Source organism: Oncorhynchus tshawytscha, linkage group LG11 (assembly GCF_018296145.1).
Source record: "Oncorhynchus tshawytscha isolate Ot180627B linkage group LG11, Otsh_v2.0, whole genome shotgun sequence".
NCBI lineage: Eukaryota > Metazoa > Chordata > Actinopteri > Salmoniformes > Salmonidae > Oncorhynchus > Oncorhynchus tshawytscha.
The window spans coordinates 48,973,295-48,987,121 of NC_056439.1; positions in this window are offsets into that span (position 1 = coordinate 48,973,295).

Here is a 13,827-nt window from a genome sequence, read left to right on the forward strand (position 1 = left end):
TCACCGACCATTTCGAATCCTACCATACCTTCTCCGCTTTGCAATCTGGTTTCCGAGCTGGTCATGGATCCACCTCAGCCATGCTCAAGGTCCTAAACGATATCGTAACCGCCATCGATAAAAGACAATACTGTGCAGCCTTTTTCAACCACCGCGCCAAGGCCTTCGACTCTGTCAATCACCACATTCTTATCGGCAGACTCAACAGCCTTGGTTTCTCAAAAGATTGCCTCACCTGGTTCACCAACTACTTCTCAGACAGAGTTCAGTGTGTCAAATCGGAGGGCCTGTTGTCTGGACCTCTGGTAGTCTCTATGGGGGTGCCTCAGGGTTCAATTCTCAGGCCAACTCTCTTCTCTGTTGTCGTGGTGGAATCCCTATTTCGCAACAAAGCATCCTTCACTCATGCTGCCAAACATACCCAGGTGCAGCCGCAAAGCACCATCAGCGGCCGTCTTATTCTGTAAAGGTGCTGTACAGAGAGATTCTTTGATGAATCTATGAGATGGACCATATGTTGATTTATGTACAGTAGACTGATTTCTAAGGATGCCAGTTTTTGTATTAGTGATCTCATGATGGTAATTGTCTGTTATTGTGGGTTTATTGATTCGATATTTGATGCTACTGGTTCTACTATGTTGTATTGTGGTACCGTATGTATTTATTAATGCTGATTGATTGATGCTGCTGTTAGCTATGCTATGGTTGTAAGACAACAACCACCCGGGCCACTGTCTGTTCACCCCGCTATCATCCAGAAGGCAAGGTCAGTACAGGTGCATCAAAGTTGGGACCGAGAGACTGACAAATAGGTTCTAAGGCCATCAGACTGTTAAAACAGCCATTACTAACATTGAGTGGCTGCTGCCAACATACTGACTCAAATCTCTAGCCACTTTAATAATTAAAAATTGGATGTATCACTAGTCACTGTAAACAATGCCACTTTATATAATGTTTGCATACCCTACATTACTCATCTCATATGTATATACTCTATACCATCTACTGCATCCTGCCTATGCCATTCGGCCGTCGCTCATCCATATATTTATATGTACATATTCTTATTCATTCCTTTACACTTGTGTGTATAAGGTAGTTGTTGTGAAATTGTTAGATTACTTGTTAGATATTACTGCACGGTCGGAACTAGAAGCACAAGCTATTTGCTACACTCGCATTAACATCTGCTAACCATGTGTATGTGACCAATAACATTTGATTTGGTTAATCTATTGTTTTATGGTACTTTTTTTATGGCTCTTGACTTTCTATTCTGTTTTTGTTTTCTACGGTATGTGTATTTTGTCAAACATTGTTTTTCAAAATGCTTCTTGATACTACATACGATACGATACGTTTTGACTATAACCATTTAAAACATTTGCAAAAAAGCTCCATAGGCTTCAATGGTACATTTTTTGGGGGGGGATTCGCCACTGCTCTTGAACCGTCTAAGCTACAAACACCAAACCAACATTGTAATCTGCAGTCTGACGTAACTTACATTGCTTCAACACAGCTTTTTGCTACCAATTATACGTTATAAATTATAACGCTTGTTGAGTAACACTTTATATGAAGGGGTTTACATAACACCTTTCTAAAAAAACAAACAGTCATAACACATTTACTTCTGCAGTATCATTCATAACAACCACCATAACACATTTACTTCTGCAGTATCATTCATAACAACCACCATAACACATTTACTTCTGCAGTATCATTCATAACAACCACCATAACACATTTACTTCTGCAGTATCATTCATAACAACCACCATAACACATTTTACTTCTGCAGTATCATTCATAACAACCACCATAACACATTTACTTCTGCAGTATCATTCATAACAACCACCATAACACATTTACTTCTGCAGTATCATTCATAACAACCACCATAACACATTTACTTCTGCAGTATCATTCATAACAACCACCATAACACATTTACTTCTGCAGTATCATTCATAACAACCACCATAACACATTTACTTCTGCAGTATCATTCATAACAACCACCATAACACATTTACTTCTGCAGTATCATTCATAACAACCACCATAACACATTTACTTCTGCAGTATCATTCATAACAACCACCATAACACATTTACTTCTGCAGTATCATTCATAACAACCACCATAACACATTTACTTCTGCAGTATCATTCATAACAACCACCATAACACATTTACTTCTGCAGTATCATTCATAACAACCACCATAACACATTTATTGAACATCATTCATTAGGAGTTATAAAGTAGAAGTCCCCCCCCACATACATTTTTATCAATCCATTGTACAACAACAAATCTCTTATTTTTACTGTCACAGCACCCGACCTCCTGACACACTATTGAAACAACAGGCTGGAACCGGCACAGTGTCAGCCCAGCATTACCACGGAGAAAAGGGGAAACACAGATTACACGTGGGGTTAAAACCTCAAGCAACCACTGGGGCTTCCCACTCACCACCGAATAGGGAAAGGGGGATGTGAAACTCAGTGACAAATTTAAAAATATGACTACATGCTCTCCTCTTACAATGCAAGATTATTTTATGGAAAAGAGAGAGATCTACAGATATGACACAGAATCTTAATTTGACCATTTTCTCACAGCAGGAAAATAATCCTACAGCTATAGGAAATGTGAATTATTATGCGGATTATAATTAATGGACATTTTTGTAGGGGTTGATGGGGAAAAAAATATTCTCGCAAATCAAGTCTGACATTTTTAATTGGAAATTTAAATCGTCACAAGCCTTTTTATAACTCAAATACACAGAACATTTAAAAATTCAAATACTATAAGTCTCTGACAACAGGGTGATCATTATAAGCTCCTTAATAGGGCCCTAGTCGTTTGTGAGATTTGGTTGAAAAATAAACTTTTAGTATCTGTGTCCGGCTAGCGGGACAACTTCCTGTGAAACTGGACGGTGCGCAATTCAAATAAATAATCGTACATTTTATGGATTTTAAACATTTATGTACATATAAGTGTCTTATATCGACTGAAAGCTTAAATTATTGTGAATCTAACTGCACTGTCTGATTTACTATTACAGTGAAAACATGCCATGCGGTTGTTTTACGGACGGCGCCCCACATCAAAATATTTTTCCGGCACAGTTCAAATATAACGATTAAATATTAACTTACTTTTTGAAAATCTTCCTCTGATTTGTCATCCAAAGGGTCCCAGCAATAACATGTAGCGTCGTTTTGTTAGATAAAATCCTTCTTTATATCCCAAAAAGTGAGTTTAGTTGGCGCCATCGATTTGAGTAATCCTCTCGTTCAAATTGCAGAGAAAGGAATCTGAATATCTTCCCTTAAACTTTGTTTCAACAAGTCAAAATACATTTCCATTTACTCCTCAGATACCCTAAAATGTAATCAAACTATAACATTTCTTTCTGGAAGAAGTATGTTCAATAGGAAACCGATTTTAGCAGGTGGGTAATGTTCCCATGGCATGCGCAAACCCTAATTTCCAAGACTGTGTCCCTCTACTAAAACTGATTTCTTATTTTTGAAGTAAAAAGCCTGAAACCTTGAACATAGACTGCTTACACCCTGTGGAAGCCATAGGAATTACATCCAGGGTGCCAATTTTCTATATGACCTTTCTCTTGCATTTCAAAGAGGATGGTCTCTCAAAAGTAAAGTTCAAGTTTGTTTTTCTATGGATTTTCTCCGACCATATCTATTGTGTTATATTCTCTGACGTTATTTTAACAATTCTACAAACTTCAAAGTGTTTTCTTTCCAATGGTACCAATTATATGCATATCCTGGCTTTAGGCAGTTTACTTTGGGCACGTCATTCAGACAGGAAGTGGAGAAGAAAGTTAATTTCCTAAACTTCTACACATTTTGCCATGGGGCAGAGAGAAAATTGAGCAATTTTATAACACATTTCATGCAATTCTACTCACTTTGCCATGGGGCGAAGTGAAATATTTGTAGTTTTAAAGCTAATTTTCTGCAATTCTACACATTTAGCCATTTCTGATGCTATCTCTTATGCCATGTTATTATGATAGCAGAGTGAGAATGAATTGGTAGCTACCTATGTTGCTTACGACACAGGGCTGGCCCTGCTCCCCAACTCGGTGGCCTTGTGGTTAAATCGTCTGCCCTGAGATTGGAAGGTTGTGAGTTTGATCCCAGGTCAAGTGATACCAACGACTGTAAAAATGGAGTCCAATACGTCTCTGTTTGGCATTAAGGAGATACAGTGCATCCGGGAAAGTATTCAGACTTCACTCCCCTTGACTTTGTCCACATTTTGTTACGTTACAGCCTTATTCAACAATGGATTCAATTAAATATTTACCTCATAAATCTACACACAATACCCCACAATAACAAAGTGAAAACAGGTTTTTGAGATGTTTTGCTAATTTATGAATAACAACACCAACAAAAAATGTATATTTATGTAAGTATTCAGATTCTTTGGTAAGAGACTCGAAAATTCCCGATCTGGTGTATCCTGTTTCCATTGATCATCCTTGAGATGTTTCTTCAACTTGATTGGAGTCCACCTGTGGTAAGTTAAATTGATTGAACATGATTTGGAAAGGCACACACCTGTCTATATAAGGTCCCACAGTTGACAGTGCATGTCAAAGCAAAATAAGGTCGAAGGAATTGTCCTCATCTGCTAAATGACTAAAATGTGTAAATGTAGATTAGGAGTAAGGCCCTGCGACAGGCTAGCATCCTGTCCAGAGTGTGTACATCAAGCTACAGAAACAGGATATCTGCTCCTACGAGCCATTTGGGTCAAGGCTACTTAGCTCCTTTTAACATGGACAAAGAGATGCCTGTCCTTTTTGTACGGTTCTGGGTATTTAAATATAACCTATACTATAGCACAATAAAACAAGCATATGCAGAAGCATATCTATATTTCAGTTAAGAGTTTCTGTAAATTGTGTAGCTGTCACACCCTGACCATAGTTTGCTTTGTATGTTTCTATGTTTTGTTTGGTCAGGGTGTGATCTGAGTGGGCATTCTATGTTACATGTCTAGTTTGTCTATTTCTATGTTTGGCCTGATATGGTTCTCAATCAGAGGCAGGTGTTAGTCATTGTCTCTGATTGGGAACCATATTTAGGTAGCCTGTTTGGTGTTGGGTTTTGTGGGTGATTGTTCCTGTCTCTGTGTTTGCACCAGATAGGGCTGTTTTAGGTTTTCACGTTTCTTGTTTTGTTAGTTTGTTCATGTGCAGTTGCTTTATTAAAGAACCATGAATAGAAACCACGCTGCGTTTTGGTCCGCCTCTCCTTCACCACAAGAAAAACGTTACAGTAGCAGTTCTTGGAATATTTATTTTTTCCAGAGATGTTTTCTAAAGACAATCACCATTCACAAACCTCATGGAGCGTCCTCCATTTTGTTTTCTTCAGTGGTGGGATTGGTGGATATTCTTCTGATTGAAAGATGTTCAAATAGTAAGCCTTTTATTCAGAAAGACAAGAATAAACCATGAAAAATGACAGTCACACAGCACCCCTACAATTTCCTCTGTCTTTTGTCATGCCGAAGCGAACAGAGAAGCAGTGGAGAATGGAACAATAGAGAGGAGATGAAAGGTATGTAAAAAATTTTAAAAAACAGGTGGAAGTAGGAGGAGAGAGAGAGAGAGAGAGAAGAATAGAAAAGGAGAAAACAAGTGGGTGGTTGAGAGAAAGGAGGGCAGAGGGCACTGCAGCTAGCCTTTATGGTGAGACTCCCCTTGTCAGTACTGAGCCTCTCCTGCATCAAGACCCCTATGCTGTACTTTTCTAATACTAGACTATACTATGCCTTTTTGTGGCCAAGACCTGGAGATTTCAGCAACCTTAGAGATCTGCAGACAAATCCCCGAAGATCAACAAGACCCCTGGCCCCGACAGCATCCCTGCTGAGATGTCCAAACCCAGCACACTCTGTTTATTACCAAAGTATTGGAGCATGAAACCGTCTCCCAGCAGTGGTGGCACACCAAAATAATACAATAACAAATCCACTCGTGGCTGTTGCTGCCAAAGTCCTAGCAAAAGTACTTCTTCACAGACTGGTCCAGAACATCACTGAAGAACTCACATTGAGCGGGTCAAGAGCATCATGTTCCTTTGTGTCCACATCACTAAGGACCTATCATAGTCCAAACGCACCAAGACGGTTGTGAAGAGGGCACGACAACGCCTCTTACCCCCTCAGGAGGCTGAAAAGAAAAGAGACCTCAGACCTCCGATCCTCAAAAAGTTCTACAGCTTCACCAATGAGAGCATCCTGGTTGGTTGCATCACCGCTTGGTATGGCAACTGCAGAGGGTAGTGCGTATGGCCCACTACATCACTGGGGCCGAGCTTCCTGCCATTCAGGACCTCTATACTAGGCGGTGTCCGAGGAAGACCCTAAGAATTGTGAAAGACTCCAGCCACCCTAGTCGTAGACTGTTCTCTCTGCTACCGCACAGCAAGCAGTACCGGAGCTCCAAGTCTAGGACCAACAGGCTCCTGAACAGCTTCTACTCCTAAGCCATAAGACTGCTGAACAGTTCATCAAATGGACACCCAGACTATTTACATCGACCCCATTATTTTATTATTATTTATTGTTATTTTCAATGTAAACTCCCTGGACTCTACCCACACACGCACACATTCACATTCCTTCACACTTTTCACATATGCTGCTGCTACACTGTGTTTAGTATCTATGCATAGTCACTTTACCCCGACATGTACATATTACCTCAATTCCCATGACTAACCTGTACCCCGGCACATTGCCTCTGTACCTCTTCATTGTTATTTTATTGTAGTACTATTTTTCCTGTAGTTTATTTAGCAAATTTTTCATACTTTTTTTTTTTTAAACCCTCCATTGTTGGTTAAGGGCTTGTAAAGTAAGCATTTTACGGTAAGGTCAACACATGTATTTGGGGCATGTGACAAATAACATTCGATTTGATTTGAGGAACAACATAGTGAGGAGAGATCATCATTTCACTGCGTAATAAAATCAATTGCAGGCCATCTAATCATTTGTTCAGGTAAGAATCTATTTGAATGGCACATTTCACTATATGACATGTTTTTTGGCTTTTTTCATGGTTTTTTTTCTCAATTTTTAAGCCTTACTGAACGAAGAGCCATTTGGGAGCCAAATGAACATGGCTCTTGTAGGTGAATGGAGCCAAATGAACATGGCTCTTGTAGGTGAATGGAGCCAAATGAACATGGCTCTTGTAGGTGAATGGAGCCAAATGAACATGGCTCTTGTAGGTGAATGGAGCCAAATGAACATGGCTCTTGTAGGTGAATGGAGCCAAATGAACATGGCTCTTGTAGGTGAATGGAGCCAAATGAACATGGCTCTTGTAGGTGAATGGAGCCAAATGAACATGGCTCTTGTAGGTGAATGGAGCTAAATGAACATGGCTCTTGTAGGTGAATGGAGCCAAATGAACATGGCTCTTGTAGGTGAATGGAGCCAAATGAACATGGCTCTTGTAGGTGAATGGAGCCAAATGAACATGGCTCTTGTAGGTGAATGGAGCCAATGGAGCCAAATGAACATGGCTCTTGTAGGTGAATGGAGCCAAATGAACATGGCTCTTGTAGGTGAATGGAGCCAAATGAACATGGCTCTTGTAGGTGAATGGAGCCAAATGAACATGGCTCTTGTAGGTGAATGGAGCCAAATGAACATGGCTCTTGTAGGTGAATGGAGCCAAATGAACATGGCTCTTGTAGGTGAATGGAGCCAAATGAACATGGCTCTTGTAGGTGAATGGAGCCAAATGAACATGGCTCTTGTAGGTGAATGGAGCCAAATGAACATGGCTCTTGTAGGTGAATGGAGCCAAATGAACATGGCTCTTGTAGGTGAATGGAGCCAAATGATCCGGCTCACAGAAAAGACTCGGAATGCCCATCCCTACAGAACAGAGCTCAAATGGGACAATGGCATTTAAAAGGGCAATTACATACTTTGTAATAGAAACCATTTCTCCCCCCCCCCCTTTTTTTTCTAGAGTGAATAATTATTATTTATAATGAAACAATAATAATAATCAGGATGTTGTTCCCAGTGGGGTAAATGCAAATGGAACAACGGCATGCCTCACCCAACTTGCATTTTAATGCACTATGCTGCATCAGTTGGGCTACAGGTGATAATGCTTATTACTAATAGAAACTCTGATAATAGACCAATAGGCCATATGGTACAATATGTAAACACAGTTTCAGCATCTTTAACCTGTCTCCTCCCCTTCATTTTTACCAATATGTTTTTGGGCTCATTTCTGGAGATGTAATTATATTTCATTTGGTGTCGGCATCATTTCATTTGAATTCATTTTGGAGTAATATGACTTTTTAAAAAGTCACCAGAACTGAGCTTCTCTGTACTTCTTTCTAAAAATGATCCTGAGGAGGACCTAAGCAAGAGGACTGGACTTAGTCAAACGCACACTTTCCCTAAAAGCATTATGGTCATGACTTTCTGACATGAAAGGGCAGGTTAATTTGGCCCCAGACAATCGATTTGAGATCGACTTAAGATTCAGTCACGGCATTTTTTATTTGATTTTAAACCCTGAGTTAGGGGCAAACGCATATTGCTGGCTCACACCTAAGAACCAATTTGTTATGTAACTTGTGTCTAGGATTCCTGTTCCTCTCAGTGTGTCTTGGTACACAACTCCGGTTTGAGTTTTCAGTTTAAGATCTTAGTGTAACGGTTTTCTGGGGAAAGAGAGGTGGACCAAAATGCAGCGTGGTTAGTTTTGTACATCTTTAATAAAGATGAAGTACAACAATCTACAAAACAAGAAAAAACCAAAACAGTCCAGTCTGGTGCCACAAAGATAGGAACAATCACCCACAAGCGACCTAAAGAATATGGCTGCCTAAATATGGTTCCCAATCAGAGACAACGATAAACACCTGCCTCTGATTGAGAACCACTCTAGGCAACCATAGACTTACCTAGAGTACTACTCTAACCACAATCCCATAACTACAAACAACCCCAGACAAAACAAACCACATAAATCCCCATGTCACACCCTGGCCTCACCAAAATAATAACGAAAACACAGAATACTAAGGCCAGGGCGTGACACTTAGATACTGTATTATCGACAATGTTACAAACGGCAACAATGTGGGAGATGATTTGGGGTATTAAAGAACTACAGAAAGAGGACCTAACAGCTTTTAGCAACCAGCAGAAAAACAATGCTTTGGGACAATGCTTTGTGATTCGTTACACCACTTTTTATCTGACCACAACATTATCAGCTACTTTACTCCTATCCTTTTTTTTGTAATGTTTAAGATTCTAAAGCCTGACGCACCCACCAATGGGGGACAGATTTAGAGTTCAGGCCTAAAACCAAGAGAGACGTCAGCCCTGATAGAGTGGCAGGACTAGTTGTGACGAACCCTGTGGCTTGGCTATTATCTGGTGTTTCTGGTTGTGACGTCAGCAAGTCTCTGGGGTATTGCCACAGATATGGTGCATGCACACGATAGTAGTGTTCACTTCAGCACCATTTGAATTATCTGTCTGAACTAGTGGTTTTGAGACTGAAGAGATAACCTTCGCATAACCCTCTTTTGAAGAAACAAGTTGGTTCTCGTTTGTGTGTATTGGTACTTACTGTGTTTTGGGGACATTGTCTGTCTGCCTGTCTGCTTGTCTGCCTGTCTTTGCCTGTCTGCCTGTCTGTATTAGGTACATTGGGTACAAAGCATTTTTGGTGCCTATACCTGTATGTTTGTCTTTGAAAGAAGAAAGAAAAAGTATATCAATTCAAACGAGTATGTCGCAGACAATGTTATTGTTGAATCCAAGTTGAACCCAGGTTGAACCCATGGTGGGTGCGTCAGGCTTTAGAATCTATTATAGATAGATTATGTACATCTATGTACATCTATTAGTGATGAGGACATCAGACATATCTATTAGTGATGAGGACATCAGACTGACATCTATTAGTGATGAGGACATCAGACTGACATCTATTAGTGATGAGGACATCAGACTGATATCTATTAGTGACGGGGACATCAGACTGACATCTATTAGTGACTGGGACATCAGACTGACATCTATTAGTGATGAGGACATCAGACTGACATCTATTAGTGACGGGGACATCAGACTGGCATCTATTAGTGACGGGGACATCAGACTGGCATCTATTAGTGATGAGGACATCAGACTGACATCTATTAGTGATGAGGACATCAGACTGACATCTATTAGTGACGGGGACATCAGACATATCTATTAGTGATGAGGACATCAGACTGACATCTATTAGTGACGGGGACATCAGACTGGCATCTATTAGTGACGGGGACATCAGACTGGCATCTATTAGTGATGAGGACATCAGACTGACATCTATTAGTGATGAGGACATCAGACTGACATCTATTAGTGACGGGGACATCAGACATATCTATTAGTGATGAGGACATCAGACTGACATCTATTAGTGATGAGGACATCAGACTGATATCTATTAGTGATGAGGACATCAGACTGACATCTATTAGTGGTGAGGACATCAGACTGATATCTATTAGTGACGGGGACATCAGACATATCTATTAGTGATGAGGACATCAGACTGGCATCTATTAGTGACTGGGACATTAGACTGACATCTATTAGTGACTGTGACGTTAGACTGACATCTATTAGTGACGGGGACATCAGACTGGCATCTATTAGTGATGAGGACATCAGACTGACATCTATTAGTGATGAGGACATCAGACTGACATCTATTAGTGACGGGGACATCAGATATATCTATTAGTGATGAGGACATCAGACTGGCATCTATTAGTGACGGGGACATCAGACTGGCATCTATTAGTGATGAGGACATCAGACTGACATCTATTAGTGACGGGACATCAGACATATCTATTAGTGACGGGACATCAGATATATCTATTAGTGATGAGGACATCAGACTGATATCTATTAGTGATGAGGACATCAGACTGATATCTATTAGTGACTGGGACATTAGACTGACATCTATTAGTGACTGGGACATTAGACTGACATCTATTAGTGATGAGGACATCAGACTGACATCTATTAGTGATGAGGACATCAGACTGACATCTATTAGTGATGAGGACATCAGACTGATATCTATTAGTGATGAGGACATCAGACTGACATCTATTAGTGGTGAGGACATCAGACTGATATCTATTAGATATGAGGACATCAGACTGACACCTATTAGTGACGGGGACATCAGACATATCTATTAGTGACGGGGACATCAGATATATCTATTAGTGATGAGGACATCAGACTGATATCTATTAGTGATGAGGACATCAGACTGATATCTATTAGTGACTGGGACATCAAACTGACATCTATTAGTGACTGGGACATTAGACTGACATCTATTAGTGACTGGGACATTAGACTGACATCTATTAGTGATGAGGACATCAGACTGACATCTATTAGTGATGAGGACATCAGACTGACATCTATTAGTGATGAGGACATCAGACTGACATCTATTAGTGATGAGGACATCAGACTGATATCTATTAGTGATGAGGACATCAGACTGACATCTATTAGTGATGTGGACATCAGACACATCTAGACTGATATCTATTAGATATGAGGACATCAGACTGACATCTATTAGTGACGGGGACATCAGACATATCTATTAGTGACGGGGACAGCAGATATATCTATTAGTGATGAGGACATCAGACTGACATCTATTAGTGATGAGGACATCAGACTGACATCTATTAGTGACGGGGACATCAGACATATCTATTAGTGATGGGGACATCAGACTGACATCTATTAGTGACTGGGACATTAGACTGACATCTATTAGTGACTGGGACATTAGACTGACATCTATTAGTGACTGGGACATTAGACTGACATCTATTAGTGATGAGGACATCAGACTGACATCTATTAGTGACGGGGACATCAGACTGACATCTATTAGTGATGAGGACATCAGACTGACATCAATTAGTGACGGGGACATCAGACTGATATCTATTAGTGATGAGGACATCAGACTGACATCTATTAGTGATGAGGACATCAGACTGACATCTATTAGTGATGAGGACATCAGACTGATATCTATTAGTGATGAGGACATCAGACTGACATCTATTAGTGGTGAGGACATCAGACTGATATCTATTAGATATGAGGACATCAGACTGACATCTATTAGTGACGGGGACATCAGACATATCTATTAGTGACGGGGACAGCAGATATATCTATTAGTGATGAGGACATCAGACTGACATCTATTAGTGTAGTGACGGGGACATCAGACATATCTATTAGTGACGGGGACATCAGATATATCTATTAGTGATGAGGACATCAGACTGACATCTATTAGTGACTGGGACATTAGACTGACATCTATTAGTGACTGGGACATTAGACTGACATCTATTAGTGACTGGGACATTAGACTGACATCTATTAGTGATGAGGACATCAGACTGACATCTATTAGTGATGAGGACATCAGACTGACATCTATTAGTGATGAGGACATCAGACTGACATCTATTAGTGATGAGGACATCAGACTGATATCTATTAGTGATGAGGACATCAGACTGACATCTATTAGTGGTGAGGACATCAGACTGATATCTATTAGATATGAGGACATCAGACTGACATCTATTAGTGACGGGGACATCAGACATATCTATTAGTGACGGGGACATCAGATATATCTATTAGTGATGAGGACATCAGACTGATATCTATTAGTGATGAGGACATCAGACTGATATCTATTAGTGACTGGGACATCAAACTGACATCTATTAGTGACTGGGACATTAGACTGACATCTATTAGTGACTGGGACATTAGACTGACATCTATTAGTGATGAGGACATCAGACTGACATCTATTAGTGATGAGGACATCAGACTGACACCTATTAGTGACGGGGACATCAGACATATCTATTAGTGACGGGGACATCAGATATATCTATTAGTGATGAGGACATCAGACTGATATCTATTAGTGATGAGGACATCAGACTGATATCTATTAGTGACTGGGACATCAAACTGACATCTATTAGTGGTGAGGGCATCAGACAATCAGAATGTAGACAGGATCAGGACAAAGGACCCATGTTAGCACCAGGTATAAACGGGGCTACTGAAAAGGAGTTTGAAATGGCATGATGAGCGTTATGAATGATGTTGTTTTTCTAAATTGATTGTCTTTTTTGTTGTTGCTTGAAAGCCCTTTGAGATTATTTATGTAATGAAGAGCGTTATACAAGCTGAATAAATAATAATAATAATGATTATTATTGTTATTATTATCATTGTTGTTATTATTTTATTATTTTTATAATTATTTTTATTTATTATGATTTGTTATTATTAGTATTATTAGTAGTAGTATTATTATTGATATTGTTATTATTATTATTATGATTATGATTATTATTGTTATTATTATTGTTACAATTATTGGTATTATTATTATTATTGTTATTATTATTGTTGTTGTTATTATTATTATTATTATTGTTATTATTATTATTGTTATTATTATTGTTGTTATTATTATTATTGTTGTTATTATTATTGTTATTATTGTTATGATTATTGTTATTATTGTTATTGTGATTATTATTGTTATGATTATTGTTATTATTAGTATTGTTATTATTGATATTGTTATTGTTGTTGTTGTTATT